The sequence below is a fragment of the Choristoneura fumiferana genome, chromosome 18 (genome assembly GCF_025370935.1).
Source record: "Choristoneura fumiferana chromosome 18, NRCan_CFum_1, whole genome shotgun sequence".
NCBI lineage: Eukaryota > Metazoa > Arthropoda > Insecta > Lepidoptera > Tortricidae > Choristoneura > Choristoneura fumiferana.
Window position 1 is genome coordinate 16,788,104 of NC_133489.1, and position 25,262 is coordinate 16,813,365.

Here is a 25,262-nt window from a genome sequence, read left to right on the forward strand (position 1 = left end):
CGTCCCTCTGAGATTTATACTATTTAATACGAGAGTGAAAGGGCTGGTACGATACGAACTTCGATTTTCGAATTTCGGAGTAGACCCTCAGTGCATAATGTATCACGAAAATACATACTACAACAACCGCAACAAAAAACTGGCCAACGTCCGCGCCCGAAATAGGGTTCCGTAGTCATTACGAAAAAATTAAGTAATATTTTTCTAAGGATTTCGTATTTTATACGGAATATTCCAAGTTTAGGTATATTTTATACCTTAGGCTGCTATTTACTCTTAAACTACTAATAATTCTCAAGAAAATTTAACCGTTAAAAATTTTCTTGTAATTTTGGTATACCTGCTACCAACCTGAATTTTTTAAAAAAATTCCACCCACTGGTTTAGATTTCAGAGGGGGGAGGGACGCTCGATTTTAATGAAAATTTGCAATTTAAAGTTGAATATTTTGCAAACAAATCACTGAATCGAAAAATCGATTTAGCAACCCCCGCTAATGGTTTTACAAGACCTATCCAACGATACCTACCCCACACTACAAGGTTGGATGAGAAAAAAAAACACCCCCAATTTACGTCTATGGGAGGTACTCTAAAAAAATATTTTTTATTTTTTATTGTACCATTTTGTTGGCATAGTTTACATATATACTCGTATTCGTGCAAAATTACAGCTTTCTAGCATTGATAGTCCCTGAGCAAAGCCGCGGACCGACAGACAGACAGACCGTTCCGTTTTTGCCATTTTGGCTACTTAACCCTAAAAAGAACATAGCTTATTTATTTTTAAGGCTTATTATTATTATTGTCACGGAACCCTTTCAGGATATCTTCATTGTCCGTTACTCGTGTAGCGTCAGTTTGTCATCACCATTTTTTTTCAGAAATAGAAGGTGTCGAGTTAAATTATAATTAAATGCTTTGTCTTTGGAAACAGTAAATAAAATGAGATTTCTTAGTTGACGCGATCGAAATATACTTTTGGAAAGTGTAGTTTTTATATAAGTACAAGAATTGTAAATTAATGCCTACAATTTCCTACTCTCCGTTGATAGAGATTTGGCAAGAAGTAAAACTCCACAACACATGTAGGTAAAAAGGAAAATTAAAAAATCATTTTTTCTATATATAAGTAGTTAATGAGGATGACATTACATTTTATTTTTTATTGTGCCAGGTAGATATCGTAATAATTTTTCTTTTCAATGAGACGCTATGCGCAGACAAACAGCATAGACACAACTCAGCTCTACTCCACTGGAACCTACAGCCTCAGCACTCTAATTCCGAGGCCTAGCCTTCTGATTTACCTCACGGTAAATTTCAGGTATAATTTCCCACAAAGACACCAAAAAAATCAGAGATGCTAACCCGTACCTAACGATCCCTTGCTTTAGCTGCAAATTGGACGCTACCGCGGGCAGCAGCACGAGCAGCGACACGGCGAGTGTTTTCTCTGTCCAATGCGTTTGCTGCTAGGTAACCACTCTTCGGCGAGCGTCTCGGCCGCGCAATGAACAGAGAACACACTCGCCGCTCCTCTGTCCTGGGTCCATATATCGGCTCGCATAATAATTGATGAAAGTCAGAATGTAATGTGTGTCAGAATGAATGTTACGTTTATCATAACTCTCATTTCGCTGTATCCAATAATTGTTCAGAATGGTTACAAAAAAAACCTAACCTAACTCACAGTTTCAGAAAAAAAATACGGTTTCAGTCGGAAAAAATATAACAAACAATAATTCCGACATTATGATTTACGAAAAATATGCAAATTTTGGCGCGCCCCTCTGCCCGCCGGCGTTAAGTCGCGGCCTCACAACACATTGGGTTATTAAGCTCTATTACAACATCTCAATCCAAAGGGACACTACCCTTCACAACCTGTTTAAATTAAACTGCATCGTAACATTAACTGCCTAGTTTTATTTACGACGAATTGCGAATACTTTAAAAAAGACATTTTACGTCAAGACGGAATAGACTGTTCTAATTAATGTCCAAAGAGTTATGGTAACATTCGAGTGATTCAGAATTTGTAGGTGGTTTACGACCCGCCAAGATCGTTCCAGATAATGAGAGTTCGTTCTCGGAAAGCTAAGGAATTAATTATTCTGGGATAAAATATACTTATCTGAATTTGACATTGTTTGACAAGTATTTTTAACCGCGAAGTATACTAATAGAACGAGATGATACGTTTATTAGCTTTCCTTTCATGGAAACAGCGCAGGTTCTTTTATAATTTGTCAGTGTCCATGCAGATTGCCTACGTCACAAAAAAGGCCTATGTGGGCCGAAATAATGAACTTAAATAACAAATTAAAGTCAATTCAATTGGTAGGTACGAGGGTTATTTAAACTTTTAACTTGAATTCAACAGCATTGATGTTCGGAATAAAGAATGCAAACAAAAATTCTCAAAATTGACTTTTGATCATCATTATTAGCAAGTAAGAGAGTGCCGCAGTGATCAGAGGTCGTCTTGCCATTCATGCCCTCGATCAAAGCGAGGCAGGGCGGCGCGGGCGCAGCCTGCAAAATTCGGCAGCGACGCGCGCACGCGCTGCCTCTCGCCAGGTGTTTCGCAACTGCGGTTTGCTTTCATCTATAGGATTAATAAATTCTAATTTTTATGTTTTAGTTTTTTTGAAACTTAAACGTCTGCTGAACTCTATTTTTTAACGTAAAATAAGTAGATCTCGCACGACTTTCAGTCACCCATCACGCGATGGCTTACCAGGACAGTAGAAGTAGCAGTTTTTCAAGTAAAAAGGTAAAATTATACCGTTGATTTTACCATTTTCACTCGTAAGTAACGTAACTCAAATAATAAACTTACTGACTGGTCACTTAAAATGCAATTGCGATTCGACAGTCACGAAAAGGCAGTAAAATGTGCATATAATGCGATCATCACTGTCGTGTTATTTATGTATTTAAAAATTTCTGTCACTGTTTTAATAGTATTTTTATTACATGAACTTCCCTTGGTCTTGCGTTTTGCAGACGTGAGACAATTTATAAAATATTTTTTTCGTAGAGCTAATGTAGTTAATTAACCATATTTTTATATGGTAGGCCGTGGTGTGGTAGTATATACACTTAAACAAATCTTTATGATTTTAATTCAATTTTTTACTTTAATACCTACTAATTTTGGATCATCATCATCATCATCATCAGCCTATGTTCGTCCACTGCTGGACATAGGCCTCTCCCATGGCACGCCACTGAGCACGATCCTCGGCTACTCTCATCCAGCTCTTGCCAGCCGCCCTGCGAAGATCATCGCTCCACCGAGTCTGAGGACGTCCTACGCTACGTTTGCCGATCCGTGGTCTCTACTCAAGAACTCGTCTACCCCAACGGTTATCGGTTCTTCGGGTTATATGGCCGGCCCATTGCCACTTGAGCGTGCTAATGCGGTGGGCTATGTCGATAACTTTGGTTCTCTGTCGGATCACTTCGTTACGAATTCTATCTTTCAGAGAAACTCCGAGCATAGCCCTTTCCATAGCACGTTGAGCAACTTTAAATTTTTGATACGGTTAACGATTCAAAATGATTATGGCCGTAATTTTTTTTTTGTGTGTTCATTTACTTACCTTATTTGTTATTATAAAAATTATTATTATCGAGGCAAGGCGATCTATATGAAATAGCTAAAGATAAGATTGTGAATGTAAAAAAGCTCTACCATTTCATCGTAGTTTTATTTAGAACTCGAAGTTACTCCGCAAAGTGGTTTCACATAGTTGACAGCTGTTCTGTGTTTGGAGTATTCTTAATAGGCAAACCACAAAATCCTTATTCTAGCTCTACAATATATTAAAGAGTAGCATCATTAATTCCCTTTCTTTTCAGATACTTTTACTCTTAACTAAATAATCATACACATTACTTACAGATAATTGCGAGTCGTGTATAATCGCTAGCTGTTTGTTTTAACGCTCAATTGTGCTGAAATAAAACGAGTACATAAGTTAAGATTTCATTTACACAAATTTAAAACACATCTACATTTATGCTTCCTTCGCTGCTTCGTTTGAAGCACTCAGTTTGACCGCATAGTTATCGAGAGCCATTAACATTTAAACATGAATAATGTGCCGAGGAGTTCCGTGGCCTACGACACCGTTGTCTTCCTGACCTTTTGCCCACACATTAATCCATTCAAATATGCGATTATCCATTTTATCGTGGCCACACATGAGCTCTTGGCTGTGATTACAAAACTTCTGGAGCCACATGAATCACCTGTCACGTCGCGTTTCCGATACCACTATGCAACTAAGTAAGTGCACTAGCGAAGTTTATGTAGGTAAGTTGTTTCATTGGTTTAATTAAGAGTATATTGACATTATTTTATAAATTTACAGGTTTGCCGGGTTTTATAAGTAATTAGTATTTTAAGGAATAAAATCGAAAATATAGGTATTATAAGGCCTGGACTTATTCCTTCTGATTTGATTATTTCCTGAAGTAACTTGCAGACTAGGTTGTGGCAACGACTTCATTAGCTTGAATTTTAAAACGTCTACTCGTTTAAGTTGGTTTTTAAAATCATCTTTTAATGTATTTTTTTTTTCTTTTCAACATCAGATTTCGATGACACATAATACATATGTTGTTCCAGCTAGAATAAATCTGCCTGCAATAATACTAAGTATAATATGAACATCCGTTCAATACTTTCCAAAATTTTAGTAAAACAGCTAGACAGAATAAAATAAAATTGTTCGAAATTTAATCTATCGACTCAAATCCACTTGAAATACTTTTTCGATTTTTTTTTAACAAACAGATTTTTTTGTCTCTTCTTTAGATTTTACATAAGTATGTAGATGTGTTTTTTTTAAGGTATTCTATCATATAATCAGATCGGTTGTCGGAGATGTCAATCACGGCGTCATATGGAGGAGCGGGTGGCAACGGCGCAGACAGCGGCGGGCGGTAGCTAGTTCGCCACGAGGCCCGATTGCGATAGTGGTGGAGAGGCCGCGGGCCGCGAATGCGGCGCCCCTGCCACGTGGGTGGGCGACGCGTGTGGCCGCGCGCTGGGTGGGCCACTACTGCTCGCACGCACGCACACAGCCCCGCCGCACAAACACAACCACGGCACGCGCAAATAAACACAATAATCAACTAACGATACTTTACTCCGTCACCGGATAGAGCAATCGCTCGAGGAGATTATTGCAGGAGTCGCGGCAAGTGACACGCGCTCGGTGCGCGCGCACCGGCCCACGCCGCGCGGAGGTTCAGCCAGCCTGGTCCCACTCACTGGCTTACCAACGACGGTCATTTTCTAATCCGATTACTTAAAGCAGTCATTACTTTATGACCAGGAATCGAGCAGCTTTTATTGACCGTTAATCCAAACATGAAGCTAAACTCGTAGCCTAGGCACTAATAAATATCCTTAATTACAATCATAATAAATAACAACACCCACCATCTTATCACTTGTTGTGCATGACTGTGATGCACCTTGCTTGATGTCTGACCAAAAGTGTTGATAAATTTAGCGCATAAGTACCACCTCTGTAGTTATCTATTTATTCTACGACGTAGGTGCTTATTTCTTTTGTATGGCCTTGTTGTGAATACAAGCAAAACCAAGGAATTTTTATTTTGACTAATTGGAACTTTAAAAAACCGGCAATCAAGAGCATGTCGGGCAATGCTCAGTGTAGGGTTCCGTAGTTCCCGACCTTGCCTGAACTTAACTTGGACTTAGAAATATTTTTTTAGAAAAACTTAAAAACTGCTCAACTGATTAAGTTGAATAGTTATTTGTGCAACAAGAGAGCAAAGTTGTTTTTTGGTGCGAGTGTTGAATTTGAATCCCGAGCAAGCGAAGGATTCTATAATTGAATCACGATCACGAGCGTAGCGAGTGATTCTGTGTTAGAATCCTGAGAGCAGTGTGGGATTCAAACACACGAGATGCAAAAAAACTTTGGTCTCGTGTGACACATACAACTTTTCACCTCAGCAGTGAGAACATAGGGTAGAATAAAATCACATATTTACAAAACAAACAATATAAAAATATATAAAAATCCGATTATTAAGAAACAAATATAATAATCACATTTAAAACCTTTACTGAGTGAGTAAAGTTTACTCAAAAATAATACGTACTGTCGCCATTACATCTTTAAAAAGTCACCAAAAAATTAAGAAGGCCAGACAATGATCAAAAAGTCTCCGGCAAGTATAGAGGTTTTGAATTCGGAACGAAAAATGTGTCCAGTAGGTACGATACAAATCTCATACTCATAACATGCATTGTAATTTGAACTTAAAACTACTTACTTTTAAAATATGTCATATTTCTCATATTTCTGTCATATTTTTTAATCCTCATCTTTGGGTCATTAAAAAGGTTGAACAATAAAGTGCCAGATCAAAGTAAAGTTCATAGACCCAGCACTGTCTAAAATGAAAAAAAAAATTAAAAAGTTACTTTGTCTTACGGAGTGAGCAAAATGCGATTTTGCTCGATGATTTTTAATAAAACTTGCCTGTTTGAGCTGCTGAGTTGAAAAATAATTTTCCTACAAAGTTTTCTTTAAGCTTAAGTTCCGTAATTTTTTTCATATTTTTTAGACGGGCGGTTCAAAAGTTAGAGGGGTGGGGGGACATATTTTTTTGAATTTTCACTTGATATTATAATATTTACTTTATCCAGAAATGTTTTTTGCAAACCCTTATTCATTTTCAAATACCTTTTTAACGATACCCTACAATATTGGCCCTGATCCAAGCTCAGTTCAAATAGTGCAGACTATAAGCGGTTGATGAGTTCAAAATTATCTACATTGTCTCTACGACTATCTTACGGTATACCTAGTAAGAGGGTAACCACATAAGAAGTAGCTAAACTGACTAACACAGCCAAATTTGGCTCTGTTGATTTGGCTAATTAAAAGTAATTAGACTGTGTGGAAACTAGAAATAAAACAAAAGTCAAAAGGTATAAGAAATTACAGGTTTTAAAATCTATTGCCTATTCTTCTGATCCTAGCTTTTATTTATATACCTAGAATTATAGTATAGGGTAAGCATTCCAGTGAAAAGAAACAAAACAATTTTTTTGAAATAATAAGAATGTTGTATGTTTTTACCACGCCTCGTATTTTATTTTCGATTAGCTCCTTTGTTTGTTTGGTTCTGGTAAATTTGCTTCGACTCCTAAGCAACGGTTTTGAAATGGCGACGATGTAAAGTGGACGTACGTATGTTGTAATTTTTTTCTATGGAGCAGCAGTAAGGAAGAAGGAAAGCTACTATACTTCTAATGTGTTACTGCATTTGTTCCCGCCATCTATCATTCATTGGGTATGGTTTTTTAAGCTGTAAAGACCTGTTAGTGCTATTCATACTTATCAAGTTCAATGTAATTTGTTTACAAACAATAGGCACTACCTTTTTAATCCAGTTTTATTACTGGAATCCAAAATAGCCTAAATCCAGTGAATGAACGGGGGTGTTTATTCACTGGGACTGCAGGATTTTCTATTTGTGCAATGTCTTTTGTTCCATAAGTCATATTAAGATTTCGTTTTCGGTGACAATGATCCAAATATATTATCTACGGAAAGGCTACCTAGTATTCGAACAAACGTAAAATATAGGTTCATTAACTGGTTCAACTTTTCCAGTGAATGATCTATGTCACTTATAGCTTGTTCATTTATTAGTTTCCAAGATCTATATAGTGAATGAACAATAACTTATTTTTCAACTTTAATAATTTTAGGACATGGAATCGACCAAATAAGTATATTGATTGTAGTTATGTTAATATAACTTCGCTTTTGTATGTTTATAATATAACAAAACATCATATTTAAAGTTGTTCATTCATTGGTTCCATTTGTTCATTCACTAGAATTTTGCGTTCATTCACTGGTGATTTATTTCCATTTTTTCCCTTATAGTGCTATATATCTTCAAATTGCGCTGTAATACTGTCGAATAATGGTGATATTAGCCAACTAGAGTAGTTGGTTTTGCTATAAAAAAGTAATATTTGAAATAAACTGTGCCCAACTGTCTAAAATAATTTTCACAGTCGAAAATTTGCTTAAGAGTTCATTCACTGGTGCACTTACACTATGACGCAGTTCGCAGTTGGTTTCATAAGTTATGGAAACTTAATTTTAGGTCATTAGGTTTATTTATACGTAAAAAAAACCGTGTTCGATTTCGGTCTTGTCTGTGTTTTCTTTTGGTAGGTACATATAACTTGCTTATTTACGTAAATATTAATTATTTTTGGAAAACATCCATCATCTCAGACCTATAAGTATATGAGAATGGAGTGGGCCGTAGTTCCCACGCGGGCCCAGTGCGGATTGGAAACTTCATTCATAACGCATCATTGAATTTCTTCGCTAGTCTATGCAGGTTTCCTCACGACGTTTTCCTTCTCCGCAGAGCTCATGATAAATTTCAAATCTAATTTCGCACATAAATTCCGAGAGACTAACGTGCGAGCCCGGGTAAGAATCCATAATCTTCTGGAAAATATCCTTTTTAATTAAAAAATAATAACTTGATGTAAGATTTTAGTCCATTGAATATTAATTTTCTACCAGTACGTACAAACTGTGCCGTAACTGCCAGCCGCAGGTCCTTTTAGACTTGGATTTACGCGTATCGCTACTGTCAGCTTTTGCAGTAATAACTCCACTCCGACTTCAAAATAATCTTAAACACTCACCAGAAACGCAAGCTCTTAAAAGTTTAATGTTTCCTTTCAGTATACGTGATCAAATCACTACATCATCCTCCGCCACTGTCAGGCCTCCGCGGTGGTCATTACTGCGAATTTTGACTTTTTATGCGTCCATTGTTTAAAACAGCATGTTTTATTATACAGTAGCCTCCCAGTGGGTTGTGAAAAACGTAAATACAGGTATTTATACTGGTGTTTGACTTCGTGCCTTTGCCCTTATTACTGCTTTCGTCAAGCATTTTATTCGCAAGAATTGCACTCGGTGGACCCACCTGCAGGGGCTGCTACTTTATATGGATTTTAATAAAATCCTCAATGTTTATAATATTAAGGATTTTTTTGCAAGTTTTTTTTTAATAATATTGGCCACTTTTTAATGTTATGAATAAATAATTACGGCGGTGTAAGCGCAATCTTTAATAGAGCGCACACATAGTAGGTTCTTAAAACGATTAATTAGTGATTACAGCCTATTAAGATGCCATAGACAAACCAAACCTCACTAATGATAGACCACCTGCACATCTATTACAAAACTAATAATTCAGAGCTCAAAAAATGGACGCACATAAAAACAATTAAGTTTGACCGCTTTACCATAGAAGATTGTACATGACCAATCTCAGAGCAATTAAGGAGTCTAATAGCAGGAAAGGATACTGACGTACGTGCGCCCGGGCAGCCATTAATTTACGACCAATGTATCGATGCACTTGGTTTGTACGTGTGCGCGTATAAACCATGGTCGCGGTTATGTTGGTCGAAGGTGGGTGGTTCAGCGGTGATCCTAGAAGCAAGGCTTCCCATATTCAGACGAAAGTTTAGTGACGTTTTTGCTTTTTATTGAGTGGCTTGTCCAGTGTGTGCTGATTGATTTCTGGATAGCAACCCTCGTCTAGGATTTTTTTGAAAACAAACCTACATCACTATATGTCAATCAAAGATATGAAAGAGCCTAATGATATGATTATGACGAGAATATGACATTAATTAGGTACTTAAAACAATCATTTTTAGGGTTCCGGAGCCAAAATCGCAAAAACTGAACCCTTATAGTTTCGCCATGTCTGTCTGTCTGTCTGTCTGTCCGTCCGTCCGCGGCTTTAGTCAAGGACTATCAATGCTAGAAAGCTGTAATTTTGCGTGGATATATATGTAAACTATGCCGACAAAATGGTAAGATTTTTCGATTCAGTGATTTGTTTGCGAAATATTCAACTTTAAAGTGCATATTTCATTAAAATCAAGCGTCCCCCCCCCCCTCTAAAATCTAAACCGGTGGGTGGAAAAAATTCCGTCTATCCCACTAGGCCCATTGAGTTGTCCCATTGATGGGACAACTGAGACGATTTACTCCCAGTAGTCCCATGGGACAAGTGGCACTAATATTTTTATCATATTATTGTCCCAAAAGTCCCATTACCGTCATGCTCAAATGGAACTCATAATGGGTGCGATCACAGTAGGACACTTTTTAGAAAAAAATGTGCGGTATGGTTATTATTGAAATCAAATGTTTTATAACTCGATATTACATTATTTATTACAGCATATTTGCTGTCACTACATGTAAAAGTTGAAATACGCTCTTCAATATATGATTACAATGTCCCCAGCATGATAGTCACTGAAGTCGTGCAAATTATCGTCCGCTTCTGCAACTTTACTCCAATACACATACTCACAGGTAAACCTGCACAAACCTGCGAAGCTATTCAATGGAGTGAGTGAAGTACCCGATCCCGTCCTAAAAAAAATCAGGATGGTAGTAAGTATATCAAACTCTCAAGGAAAACTATAACGACTAAGTTTTCTTGAGAATTCTTAGTAGTTTAAGAGTATAGTAGCCTAAGGTATTAAAATATATAATCTTGGAAGATGCCGTATAAAATACGAAATCCTTGGAAAAATATTACTTATATTTTTCGTAATGGCTACGGAACTCTATTTCGGGCGTGTCCGACACGCTCTTGGCCGGTTTTGAAATTACTTTTTTAAAATGTCTGCAAAAATTGGCATTAGGTACATTTCAAAGGTATCTTAACACCATACTGCTGAAAACCTAAATAATGTTCATCCGTTACTTTCGATATATTTTATTTATATAGAAATATAGAATAAGTTTGGTCGTACATAGTAGCAAATCATGTCAAGCTAATGAAAATCTGTGATTAAGTATATTGGAAGTCACTTAGGAACAATGGATAGAAACACCATGATAATACACTATGAATTCTCTGAGCACTATTGTGCCTTGTTAAACGCGGAAGCATTTGCCCGGCGGCCGCGTCTCCTTCTGTCTCCATTCCTTGCTCGTTTAAAGGCTTTAAGTATCAAATTAGCACTTGCACGCTGGGGTTGCATAAGCCGCGTCGTGGGTGGCCGTCACCGTAATCAATTTATACGGCCTTCGGGCACCCCTGACTGCGTCTGCGCCGCGATAGATACGCCTTTCGTCATGCATCCTGTCTGCACATATATATCAATTAACATTTTTCTAAGACTCGTGTGAACATAGCGCAAATGTATGCTGCTTTAGAAAGATACAAAAGAACTGGTTATAGTCGTTCTGAAGTGAAAGTTAAAAATGTTTGAGCGCTGTCCCGTTGTTGGAGTATTGTTGATTTCATTACGGGTATTACGATATAGTAAACAAGATCAGCAAGATCTTCAAAACAATTTTCATAACATTATATAAAAATTGTACAAGTGCGAGCCTGACTTGCACACCACGGATTCTGTATAATTTCAAAAGCCAATATAAATTGATTTAGAACTTCATTGCTTTTCTATAAAAACAAATATATAATTTTTTTGATCATTAATTTTCAAATTTCTCCTTTTTTAACCGAATTTCATAAAAGTTTATGTCAACGGACAGTACCTACGGTTTTTGTCTGTAAATTGGTGAAAGCACACTATCGAAAGATTTATTTTAAAGCATAAGTTCGGTTTATCATCAAATTACAGACACTTAAATAATCGAATTTTATTTCAAAGTCAACGTTTCGAGTATTTTCATTTCATCGACAATTCAATTCGTGGAATTGTCATTACGTTACGTGCGAGGGTCACAGTTCTAACCTAACCTAACCTACTTTTCTGGTAACAGTTTGATTCTGCAAGGGTCGCAGTTCTAACCTAACCTAACCTACTTTTCTGATAACAGTTTGAATCTGCAAGAGTCGCAGTTCTAACCTAACCTAACCTACTTTTCTGGTAGCAGTTCTAACATCTATCTAAAAATATGAAAAGGTTCACCCCTAGTACACGGCTCAGTTTCCTCGACTACGTGTTATCGATTATTTTACAATGTGTTGTAATAAAACTGCGAAGAAAAGAACATTATTGTTTTGTAATTCTGTCATTTTCAAATTGTTGCAAAACGAATCATCTGCCAAATAATATTCCTAACAACAGTTTATCTATGAAATAATAAAAATTTGAATGATCTGGTCACGAAACAAAATTCCACCAAACAACAATATTAGAACAAAATTTTCTATGAAACGTTTTCGATGTTAAGATTGTCGGTAAAACAAGGGACACCTCATAAGTTCTGTTAGAAACTTAATAAATAAATGCACTTTTTTTACTTTAAAAAACGACTAACCCTAAATAATTCTTTACTATTAATTTCCACACGTTTTTGAAAAATAAATAGAGTCCAAGATGACAGACGGAAGACAAAGTGATCCTATAAGGGTTCCTTTTTTCCTTCTAAGGTAAGGAACCCTAAAAATGGAAATCCATTTGAAGACATTCGTAGAAAACTCGTTACGATTATGTAGCCTACTCTAATATTAACCTTCTTCTGACCACTTTCTTGGCATATAATGTTATGAGTCTTAAAAATTCACTTTAAATGCCTCTACACTTAAAACTTAATAGCCAATACTTTTTTCCTTTGTAAGTCTTTTGTCAAGATTTGAGCCCACAAAATACTACATTGTAACAAACATTAAAATCATAATGAGACACTATGGACCACCCAAGTGGCTGCCGGTGGCTTACTTATATGGCTATCGGAGCTTTGCGAAAACAATGCCATTCTCGGTGTAGGATGACTCAATTAGTAGGACAGAAGATAGCGACGCACTTCACACAATAGGTTGTAAATACTTCTGGACTAAAGCCACTGGCTGCCCACTCGTTTAGTACAAAAGGGATATGTTTATATTTCAAGTGCCATTCGCTGTCCAATCATTACCATAAACTGTAATGACGGAAAACGTTTCTTAAGTGGGTCGTTTAGATACTGAGCAATCTGAACGGTGTAAATTGCAAGCAAGTTTCCAGTTTCTACGTGAGTTATGCTACATGTCTAAAATGTGAACGGGGTATCCTTTATAGTTACATTTGGATTATATCAACTACGAACACGTTTAATTGATTATTTACGCGAATAGACTGGAGAAGCGAGGCGAATTAGTTATTACAAAATAAATTTGCCTCGGCTGGCATATGACGGCAGCCGGGCCGAGACTCGCCGGCGGCTGTCGCATGATAAGGTAAATCAAGCCAAACAGTGACTCGGTAGAAATCGAAAGTAAACATGGAATAATCAATCATTAATGGATAATTGTGACCACACCGCCTCTACAGAAAAACTGAAAGTTTATTAATGAAAGGGCAGGATGTCGTGTCGTTCCCAGATGCTTTTTTGGATTTTTTCTCGTTTCGTCAAGGTGGAGTCAGCGGCTGAACAAACTTCGCCGCGAGCGCGACATCGATAATTCACTCTTCAATCTTCATTTTTATCTCGTTGTACTGTTTCCATTAGTAACATCAGTTTTGCAATAAATACTTTAGCAGAAGATAGCATTCTGATATTGGCGAGTGTGACCGGTGGTGGCGAATTGGCGACACACGACCGCGACCGGGTCACGCCACTCACTGCTTAGTAAGAGTTAATATGAAGCTGACGGACGCAAGGGAAATGAATGAAAATGTACAGCATTACAGTTCATACCACTGATACTGATATACTTATATATTTTTTTCTTTAATTAATTCTATTAGCAATGTTAAAGTATAATGGTACCGTTTTTTCTTAGCTTACTACTTGGGTACCTATTAATGGTCCAATCAATTGAGATGTCCCAATTTTTGACAACGTATAATAAATCGAAAAACGTTTGCTGGCTTTGTGAGGCGTTTTCAGATTTCAGATTCCAAAAATATGATAAATTGAATTAAATAAACAAAATTTAAGTAATGACCTTCATTTGACCCCTGCAGTGTCCCGTCACAAAGGCAGTTTTAAAGCAGGTCTACACTCTAAAGCAAATTGTCAGTTTGAAACGTTGCTGTCCTGCTTATAGTAGCAAAGACAGACAAAGACAGAACTTTAATACATGATGCGTACCCGGATTTAAACAGTTGTCATTTATCGTAAAGTCCGAAATGCATACGAGTATTTCCAATGTATTTTTACAAATTAAATTATTAAATTACTACGTTACAAGTAAATATAAAAGAATTTAAATATCAGATTTTAATAAAAAATATCTATTTACTATCACACCATTAAACACACATAGGAATAATCGAAGCTAAAAGAAGAGAAATAAATAAAACTATTTGTCGTGGTTCATTTAGGACCCTAAGTCGTGCTTGTATTATTGTCACATTGTAATGCCACAGAATATATGTTATGTGGCTATGTACGACCTGATTTTTTCCAGGCAATGAAACTTGGCTGTCTCACTATGACGTCATCCAGCGCATTTTGTAAAAAATATAAAAAATTAAAACTCATCCAAATTCAAAATCGATGAAAATGGTATCTTAAAATATCCTATTCTTTTTGGTGCATCCCTATTCTAGTTTTGTTTCAATTTTTAAGTGCAGATATTATGCTTTGATATTCAGAATAGTTTTTCATTTAAATCTAATGACATTTTCTCAAAGTGTGAAGATAAGGGGGAAAATAGTGCGCGCTCTGGAAGCGGTGTCCTTGTCTGAGTGTATGCAGAAGGGGGAACTATATGCGTCTTAAAAATATTATTATAATTAATCAATAAAGAGACTTCTCTCAACAAAAAATCTATGGTTCCACAAATTTGCATGAATAATGTCAAAAAATCCTTTGTTTCTTTAAACAAGTATATCGCCGTACCTTGTTGCCGTACCGTGTGACCGTGGGCACGACGCTGCCGGCCCCGGCGCAGTGATGGGCGTGCTTCCTGGCCGGCCACGCTGCCGGTGGACGGCTCGCCTATTTACATTAATCCGTCCCGGTGCCTGAATGCTACGCCGTGAGAACCGGATCACAGCAATCCAAATATTTACCGTGTTACCCTTAAATGGACAAAATTAAAAAAAAGTTCATGATTCAAACCTCGTTGTTACTCGTATGTACCAACAGTCCAACACTCGTACAAAACGCTCTACAGCACCCGTCAACACTCGTGTAAAATCTCTGTGTGTATACCTGTGTTTACTGTACTGCTTACTATGTGTTGGGGTGCAATGTAAAGAGTTATTGTATTGTAGTTACCTACCTTTTGAATAGTCCAAAATTCTAAACTAAAAAAATACAAAAAGGTAGTCTTGAATCGTGTGCACACTGTCAATTTAATTAGATATATTTAGAAACTAGTCATTTAGTCTAAAAATGAGATAAAAATAAATATACCACGACACCACGGAGTTCTAGATGAAATCGGAATCCATAATAAACTGATTCCATAAAGGCCATAGATAAATAAATAAATAGCTAAATTAGATTTTTCAATCTAAGCGTACTTATTTATACTTACGCGATATTCCAACGCTATTTACCTCCCCCCCCTCCACAGCAGGTATAACTCTTTGAAATTTACGGCGTTCGAAGGATCAACATTTTTGTTTCAAAATATTTAATGTAGTGGTAACGATACACGACGGCTAAAAATATTGCAACTGCAACTTAAGCATGAGACAATTTACTGCCTCACTTAAGGCGAACCGGAGATTCTGCTTACTAGCGCGTTTGTTGAATCAACACGGACGTCCTGGTCTAAATCGTGGGAAGCAAAAGATATTCGAACGTAAGGTGCACGTTTTTGTTGAGAAGTCCTCTGCAATATTTTCGTGATGGAAAAAACGCAAAACATTTTTTGCCCACGAATTAATGAAGGACTAAGATCAGGAATCCCGTATTTTTATTTATTTTTGAAAATAAACCTCTTTCTTACCGGATCTGTTTTAAAAAGTATTTTTACTGTTGTCAGTGCTTATCTAATAAATCAGTTGAGTAGGTACAGTAAAATGACCAATATTAATAACAGATACAATAAAAAGACGGGCGCATAAAAAGAGTGATGGCAATGCAAATTCGCACGTTTTTCTTGTTACCAGTCATCGGTAACGAGAAGTAGCTCTTGGTCGGCTGAAAAAACTGTTAGCACAAGTGTCGGCTGCGTGTGCGCAGACGGTTAGCGGGCTCTTGTTACCCGGTAAACAACTGTCGGAACTGCCGTTTCGCATTGCTGTGCTGCGTCCACGCCGTGGGCCTGCTTGTGAGTCGGGCTTTATTTATATTGCTGTTTCAATTACGAAGATAATGATGATGATGGTGATGAAGTCGTCCTATGGTGACTGCTTCCTATTACATACTAGGTACACTTATTGTAGTTAATGTTACTTTATTTGGTTCAATGAAACGCAGGTTTTACATAATATATTAATAATCACATTGTGGGTTACCAACTTGTTACCAACTATACCTCTATGGCCTTTGTGCCAGTGCATGTCATTTTATAACGGTCGTTCAGTGAGAACAATATTTCCAGCATTCCAGGTAAGTTGGATGTTATTATTTATTTGTAAGTTGTACGTAAAAAATCAAGCAAGATTAAAAGAACGATGCAACCCTAACAAAGTATTTATTTTATTCGGGAACTCAAGTACCTGGGCAGTGTTCGGTCCCAGTATCGTTGTGCACCTAACCGTGGCCGCGTATTGTTGTCTGAGTGAGCTGTGTACTCAGGATCTCGCACAGTAGCTGTTTGCGCTACCTGTGCTACGCTCTACCTGCGCAGGCGCACCCGGTTTCACTCCACATACACTTCTTATCACTCCATAAAAATCCCACAAAATCCTAAGGCAAATGCACCGAAAAAGGATTACAAAATCAAACAAACCGAGAGCAATAAAAACAAGTCTGTAGTGGGCCTTCAACGCGGAGATAATTAGAATTTTAACAATCTACTATTTTAATTAATCCCACACGTTTAGTTGACCACAGGTTTATGTCTGAAAAGAAAGAAACAAATCATAAATCTTTTCTTGAGATATGTTTATAGCGAAAAAAGTAACACATGTCCGGACCGTGTTTTAGAGAGGACTAATTTCCTTTAGTGTTTTTTTGTTTCTTTGGGAAATAACAAGATCGAGATGCCACCCACGAAGATGTATGGAAGCAACGCGTTAGGAACAAGCTGCGTTATTCTATATAAATTTAGGACTGCAGATTGTCTACTTTTACTTAAAATTTTGAGATGAAATCTTGAGTCATTTGAGACGAGAATACTCGTAAAATTAAATAGGGAGTAGGTACTAGTACAGATGCCTGCAGTGCTAAGAACTATTCTCAACACCAAACCATAAGGGTCTTAGTCCTTTACATCATAAATATCTTTAGGCTTTTCCAATTCGTCCATCTACGATGTAGAGTCTAAGTAGATCTTCTGTCTGTATCTAAGGCGCATTAACAGTGTGGTCTTATTAAAATGGGTTCATAATATAATAATTGACTCTACATCGTACGAATATCTGAAATAAAATGAACTTACTCAGTATAGTTTATCAATATATTAGTATTTGTGGGTAGGTAAAAATTCTTAATAATAAACATTATCGCCAAATTTCAAGATCGTAGGTCAAAAATTCTTTACATTTGCAACCAAAATTTTGCGAAAAAAATTTACTTTGGTGGCTTCTCATTTCTTGGTTTTTCAATCTTTTTAAACAAACATTCAGTATTTATTTGCTCAACGAGCTCCAAACAACGATGCGCCCTTGTTTAGCTAACTACCTATATGGAAATCCTTCTGTGTATAATTTTTTGTGGCATTTTGTGTGCCTTTGTATTAACAAAACGCTTATACTGTGAAAATTTGACGACTAACAGATTACAGACAGACAGGACAGACTGGTTCCTTTGGTATTCTTCGGATACGGACCTTAATGTATAATAAATAATAAATTCAGCTTCTGTCAAATTTCATGCATTTCAGTACAAATCACACTCTAGTAATAAATAAAGCCAATATCCATAGATTACCTAAACTTTTCATGAATTCCGATTTACCTGTGAATCTAGCAGGTACGCAGTTTTGCGGTAAGTAGTTATGTTTCCATAAATACTTCATGAACATGCTTTTTTTTCAGCGTTTATGTCAAGGCCTGTGTCGTTGTAGGTCGTAGTTAACGCGTTGTCTATGGCTCTGAACTCGCATTATTTATTTCCAGGCTTTCATTTTAAGTGTCACTTAAAAGCTATGTCCAGATAATGTCTCCGCTTGCATTAACTGTCGCTGTGTTCGTGTTGGGACACTATTGTGAACGTATTATTCGAAATGAAAAGTTGCTAGAGTCGTCACCTAAATTTTGCGCTGCATTTGTAGCTAGGTGGCGGGAACCACAAATAGAATAATAAATCGTTTGCAGCTGCGTTAAGTTGTAATACTTAATAAGCCACTGTCTGTCCGTGCTTGATTCACAATACGTAAGTAGATACTTTGCGGCTGCCATCTTAGTAGCTTCGGATCGGAGATAATTATATCCTACATTAATGTAGGGAAAATGGTCAACTTTGATTTCATTAAAAATAAAGTATTTTTTTAAAATGTTTGAAAACTATTAGATAAAATGGAGCAGACTCAATGGAGCTCCGCCAATGAAGCTCCTGTTCTTCTTTTGTTTAGGCACTCGGAGCCTTGATGCATCTCTAACCTAATATATAATATTTTAGCGTACAATTTGGTATTTGAATACTAAAATATTCATGCCAAATTACAGCTTTCCAGTACTAACGGTCTCTGAGCATAGCCGCGGATAGACAGACAAACAGACGGGCAGACATAGCGAAACTATAAGGGTTCCTAGTTGACTACGGAACCCTAAAAACATATTTCTAGAATTTAAGACATTGTTTTTAGTAACTAGTAGTTTCGTATTTTTGCAAAACATGTATATGTGTAAAGCTTGGTGTGTGGATGTATCATTTATGATCATTATATCTTTATTAATATAGATGTCAAGGATTTAAAATATTTACGGCACGCAATAAATCGATGAAACATTAGTATATTACCGAATATTATGTTTTTTATTCGGTCGGCGTTCATTGGATTCCGGCGGTTAGAGCGAGGTGACCGCGACCAGCAATTCGCTTTGACCAGACATCGTGAAATATGAGGGTCGCCCTCACTCGCGCGGCAAATAAAAACATACTCACTTTATTATCATCATCTTCACGTCGTTTACAAACACAAGATTTATAAGAAGACGCGGATAACCAAAGCTATACCTACGTAGGTACTTATCTCATTTTAATATATCAAGCTAAATTAAGTTCTTTCGTGCAACGCGACCGCATAAAAGAATGAAGTGCCTTTCGAATTATAAACGCCTCGTACTAATTTACGACAACATAATTTTTATTGCTCATTGTACTATGAAACCTTAATCACATTTAACGCGGATACCTTTATAAAGTTTAGTGTTATAGCGGCTTTAATAAAAAATATCAGGTTCGATTTCATTATACATGTAGGATTTTGTTAAACCGTTCCATGCAACAAATAATAAACAGATAGACAGCCGCTTTATATTTAGGAGTGGTGGTGTATACCGTCTTGGGTGGTCTGTCGTGGGTCGCTTGCGTCGGCAGACAGAATAAGGCCGAGATTTGTACGATATCACCCGCTCCGATGGAATTGAAATAGATAGCGAGTACGGTTTTATCTCGCGTCGCCTGTCGCTGGGGATCTAGTGCAGCCGTGCGTCTAGATACGTCGCCTCGCGGCACGATCAACGTCAGCCGGCTGCGCTGACCCCGGGCTCAGCACCAACTCTCGCCTGGCGCTCGTTTCGCCGCTCCTCTCGACGCGACCACTCGGTTCCTTTGACAAACCGTTTGGTTAATGGTGCGACGAAGCACGGCGAATGACATGACTGAAGAAATTCATCATTAAATTTCTCTAATATAACACAGCAGTTCCATCCGAACACGTTTAGTTCGATTAATTACCATTTTAATTAAATCAATATGTGAAACAAAAATTTGAGAACTCTTCGAGGCAGGTTAACAGTTTATGCTTATCCGCTTAATTCCTTCCACCCACACACGGTATTAAACACAGGTATTCATTTCTAGGTCGAAATTTGTATTTAAATGAGATAAGTCGAATGCCGAAGAATTCAATTACTTACTTCTCTTCCATAAACTTAAACGATCAAATAAAACCAATATTGGGGCCATGCTCAAAATTAGTAATAAGTAATTAAACTAACGATTTAAAGTGACTGCACATGATGCCTAAAGTTACGTTGAGTTAATGAGATCAGACGATTCATGCGCTGAACGTATCAACGCAAACAGTAATTTACGTTTTCTAAACGGAACATTTTTCAACTTGCAGATCAACAATAACTGTTCGCGCATCGTAATGATAGTTCACGTACATTGAAAACGTTTTAACGGCAATATTTCCAAGAAGTAAAACCTAATGATTACAGCGGTCATTTCCTTCTTCATACGTGGGCTGACCTAACAGATTCCTGTAATTACAGGCAGTAGAGTGGTTTTACGAGCTCCTAGACTAAGGCTTTACGGCGGCGAGCCTCGGAGGCCGTCAGTAACCTTCCGAGAAGTGGGACTGTTCCAACAATGTTCGCGGCGCGACCACCGACGTCGCCAATTGTTATGTTGTCAAGCAAATTATAGACGGTACTTGACGCCTTAATTCAACGCACATCATCTTCACAAAAGCAACATTCAAACTTGTTAATTATTCGATTTTTTGCTGATATTATTTTTCGTGGTGAAGTCTTCTCGTGAGATAATGCCTGACGCCTGGCGTCTGTGGGCACCTTACTTTTCGTCGACGACATAAAGCAAAGTATGTCCCGTTCTAACCAGCATGCGGGTGCAAAGATAATGGATGCTTTATGTCCACAAGAAGCCGATAATTAAAGACATAGAGTGTCGTAGAGTTGCCGTAAGGACGTATAATGTCGTACCGTACCTACTCTCTTGAATAGTATCTAACCTCCATAATTAAAATTTTGTAGGTATACTTACCTTCTCCAACAATAGTAGGTAGATAGGCTGCGGGGTATTTTACTAGGTTACAGACGCACGACGCTTGATTGCAGTTTACTGCCCCACCCATTCTAACGCAGGGCCATGCAAGCTGCAATAGATTGCGATTTATTTTGCAGTACACTAAACCACGACCGTGTTGGCTGAAACCCTATACCTACAGAAAGGTAGGTATACTTAGTTAGTAAGTAGGCGTTCTTTATAAATAATTATCAGCATTTTACAAACATTAAGCTTTACGAGCAAAACCTGCAACGAACGTACCTAAAAGAATAAGAAGCCCGATGTGCCCAACACATTTTTATTCAGCCGTCGATCGTCTCGCACCGTGGGTAACTTTCCATGTAATGTCGTTGCAATTTAGGAACAATGTTGCAAATGAAATGAGCAGCCGAATTGGCACGACAATCGGCACGGACGCGCGTGCCGGCGCGTGCGCCGCCTGCTAAAGCGAGCGACGCGGGGTTAATCCGAGTGCAGCCATGATGTCCAGAAACTTAACGAAACTACGCCAGTCCTGCTACTGATTGACAAGACAATAGCTATAGATTTTCCACTACACATAAATAAGATATGCCGTGAATATTAATGACTTGAAGTTAATTGGTTAGGCGCGATATTTTTTATGGCCTTGCTGTGTGATGTTAGTAGTAAGCAAAATACAGACGTGTTATTTTTAAACGTGTATACTACGGCATTAACATTATTAATAGTAATATGGAGCGGTCATTTGATTCACATTACGGTCGGACGAGCCGTCGTTTAATCTTCCATTGCCATTGAGTCGAGCGAGCGCGGTGGCCGGTGACTCAGATTGTCAGCCATCCTTCATCTTGACGTTGTTACAGACGCTTTCAATCGTAGACCAAAGGCCACTAAAGAAGAGATATGGATTTAATACATATAATATAAAATTAAATAATTGTTACGGGACGTAGACCGTGATTACCTTTAATGAGCTACTGATATTTTGATGCAGTCGCTGAAATTACTGGCACTTGAGGTATCCCATCTTAGGCCTCTAGGTTGGCAACGTATCTGCAATACCCCTGGTGTTGCAGATGTTTATGGGCGGTGGTGATCTCTTACCATCAGGAGACCCACTTGCTCGTTTGCCATCCAGTCGTTTAAAAAAAAAAAGTTGCATGCGTCACGATCACGGAAAGACCTCGTTCTTATTCTCATAGCACGGAGTAGCACGGTCTCTTCTTATAGCACAGACACATTGACAGATTGGTCTGGGTACGCAACATTTAACCTCCACAAAAGTTCAAGATATGTTGCAACCGTGTTGCAACCCGATTCTAGAAGACGCAGACAGCATGTTTTGTGTCTTTCTAGCTTCTATGGACGTACCACTAGTTCAATAAAAGACGTAATTTTTTCGTCTTTAGCGTCCAAGAGCATAGTTACTGTTTCACCTGAATGCATGAAACCAGCAGAACATTAGGTACAATACGTTAAGTACCTTATTTTTTTACTTTTGAGAGTTTTGCGATGATTATTTATGCATTAGTGGCATTAAGCGTAGCACCAGGCCTTGTTGCTATACTTACATGTAGGTAAGCCTGCACATTAAAAGCGCATAAACGTTGCCGGGCTACCGCCACCAGCGCCCGCGCGGGCGATGCACGCTCGGCCGTCTCGCGAACCGCATTCATCAGCTCTGATTGATTGCAACTGTCGAAAGGCTATAATGCCGGCAACTGGCCGCCACGGCCCAACCGACGAATGCACCTAAGCCAATATTAATGCCGGTTATTGATCACCTGAGCCTCAAGTTCACGGTTACGCATTAGACGTACAATTTATTAAACATTGTATGAGGAGGTAAATGAGGCAGGCTCGAGGCTCGTTAACGTGTGTATTGGCAATAAATCTTTAATTGAATCCGTATCGCCTCTTCAATCTTCATGAATGATCGCGTTCATTACTGCAGCGCTAGACGAGCGACGATGGGCTGCGGCCGCGGCTGGGCCTGCATCCGTTTATAAATAGGGCCGGCCGTACAGAATCGAAACCGAAATAAATGCGCGTCTTTCAGATTATACGGCCTGCCGTTAAGAGTTTGATTACATAACGAACACTTTTTATGAGTCAGTCCTGCCGAGTTCGTATTCGTGGAGCCGCAGATTGACTGATTGCCTGCCATTTTAGTAGGTATTTTTAATGCTTCACTATTTTACATTTGACTGTTGACTGGCAGAGAATACGTAAAGGCATTTACACTGCCTGTATTGTATCTGATTTTTCTTTTATTCGTGCAAATAGGTAAATAATTATAATATAAATTCCCCCATCTTCTGTAGTATCTAAGTAGATGTACCTATATATTCAAGTCTTATTCACAATTTGCGACTAATGAAGACCTAAACGTTAAGTATTTTTTTACTGTGGCGGCAAATAAATTACACGTCAAAAAGGTGCCTGCTTAAATAAATAAGCATTATACTCTTATATTTATAAAAAGCCGTGGTGGCCGAATGGTTTGACCTATGGCCTCTCAAGCAGAGGATCGTGGGTTCAAACCCCGGCTCGCACCTCTGAGTTTTTCGAAATTCATGTGCGGAATTACATTTGAAATTAACCACGAGCTTTACGGAGAAGGAAAACATCGTGAGTAAACCTGCACAAACCTGCGAAGCAATTCAACGGTGTGTGTAAAGTTCCCAATCGGCACTGGGCCCGCGTGGGAATATGAAAACTCTTTCATTTTTAGGGTTCCGGAGCCAAAATGGCAAAAACGGAACCCTTATAGTTTCGCCATGTCTGTCTGTCTGTCCGTCCGCAGCTTTGCTCAGGGACTTTCAATGCTAGAAAGCTGTAATTTTGTACGGATATATAAGTTAACTATGCCGACAAAATGGTACAATTAAAAATTCAAAAATAATTTTTTTTTAGGGTACCTCCCATAAACGTAAAGTGGGGATGATTTTTTTTTCTCATCCAACCCTATAGTGTGGGGTATCGTTGGATAGGTATTTTAAAACATGGGGGTTGCTAAAACGATTTTTCAATTCAGTGATTTGTTTGCGAAATATTCAACTTCAAAGTGCAAATTTTCAATAAAATCGACCGTCCCCCCCCTCTAAAATCTAAACCAGTGGCTGGAAAAATTTGAAAAAAATCAGGATGGTAGTAAGTATATCAAACTTTCAAGGAAAACTATAACGGGTAAGATTGCTTGAGAATTATTAGTAGTTTATGAGTAAATAGCAGCCTAAGGTATAAAATATACCTAAACTTGGAAGATTCCGTATAAAATACAAAATCCTTAGAAAAGTATTACTATTTTTTTTCTTTATGGCTACGGAACCCTATTTTAGGCGTGTCCGACACGCTCTTGGCCGGTTTTTAATTTAAAATTAATTGATGCTACTTAAATATCTGATATATTTTTCTGTTAATTAGAAAGGTTATTCCTATCGATAAAAAAATTCAAGCGTTTTCGAAAATTTTATCCATTCCCCAATATGTATCGAACGTAACGGGCCACAGCGGCTGACCTATTCCTTACTAATCCCATTAGATTGATCCCTCGATAACTCTATCGTAAATTCCTCACTGATCAAAAGATAAAATTAAAGTAGTATGTACTACAGTCAGACCACTTTTTAGGGTTCCGGAGCCAAAATGGCAAAAACGGAACCCTTATAGTTTCGCCATGTCTGTCTGTCCGTCCGCGACTTTGCTCAGGGACTATCAATGCTAGAAAGCTGTAATTTTGCACGGATATATATGTAATCTATGCCGACAAAATGGTACAATAAAAAACAAAAAAAAACATTTTTTTAAGGTACCTCCCATAGACGTAAAGTGGGGGTGATTTTTTTTCCTCATCCAACTCTATAGGGTGGGGTATCGTTGGGTAGGTTTTTAAAAACATGGGGGTTGCTAAAACGATTTTTTAATTCAGTTTTTTTTTGCGAAATATTCAACTTTAAAGTGCAAATTTTCAATAAAATCGAGCGTCCCAATTGTAAAGTCTAAACCGGTAGGTGGAAAAATTCAGGATGGTAGGAAGTATATCAAACTTTCCAGGGAAACTATAACGGTTAAGTTTGCTTGAGAATTATTAGTAGTTTAAGAGTAAATAGCAGCCTAAGGTATAAAATATACCTAAACTATGGAAGATTCCGTATAAAATACGAAATCTTTAGAAAAATATTACTTTTTTTTTCGTAATGGCTAC

The 25,262-nt window shown here is 37.7% G+C and overlaps 1 long non-coding RNA gene across 1 annotated transcript; it reads right to left on the reverse strand.

Annotated features, from left to right (window-relative positions):
- Positions 1 to 10,371: 10,371 nt before the first annotated feature.
- LOC141438287 (uncharacterized) lies at positions 10,372 to 19,319 on the reverse strand. Its single transcript, XR_012452471.1, has 4 exons — positions 19,202 to 19,319; positions 16,651 to 16,995; positions 14,876 to 15,057; positions 10,372 to 10,501 (listed from the first exon to the last, which is right to left on the reverse strand). It is a non-coding gene; the product is annotated as an uncharacterized lncRNA (long non-coding RNA).
- Positions 19,320 to 25,262: the final 5,943 nt, after the last annotated feature.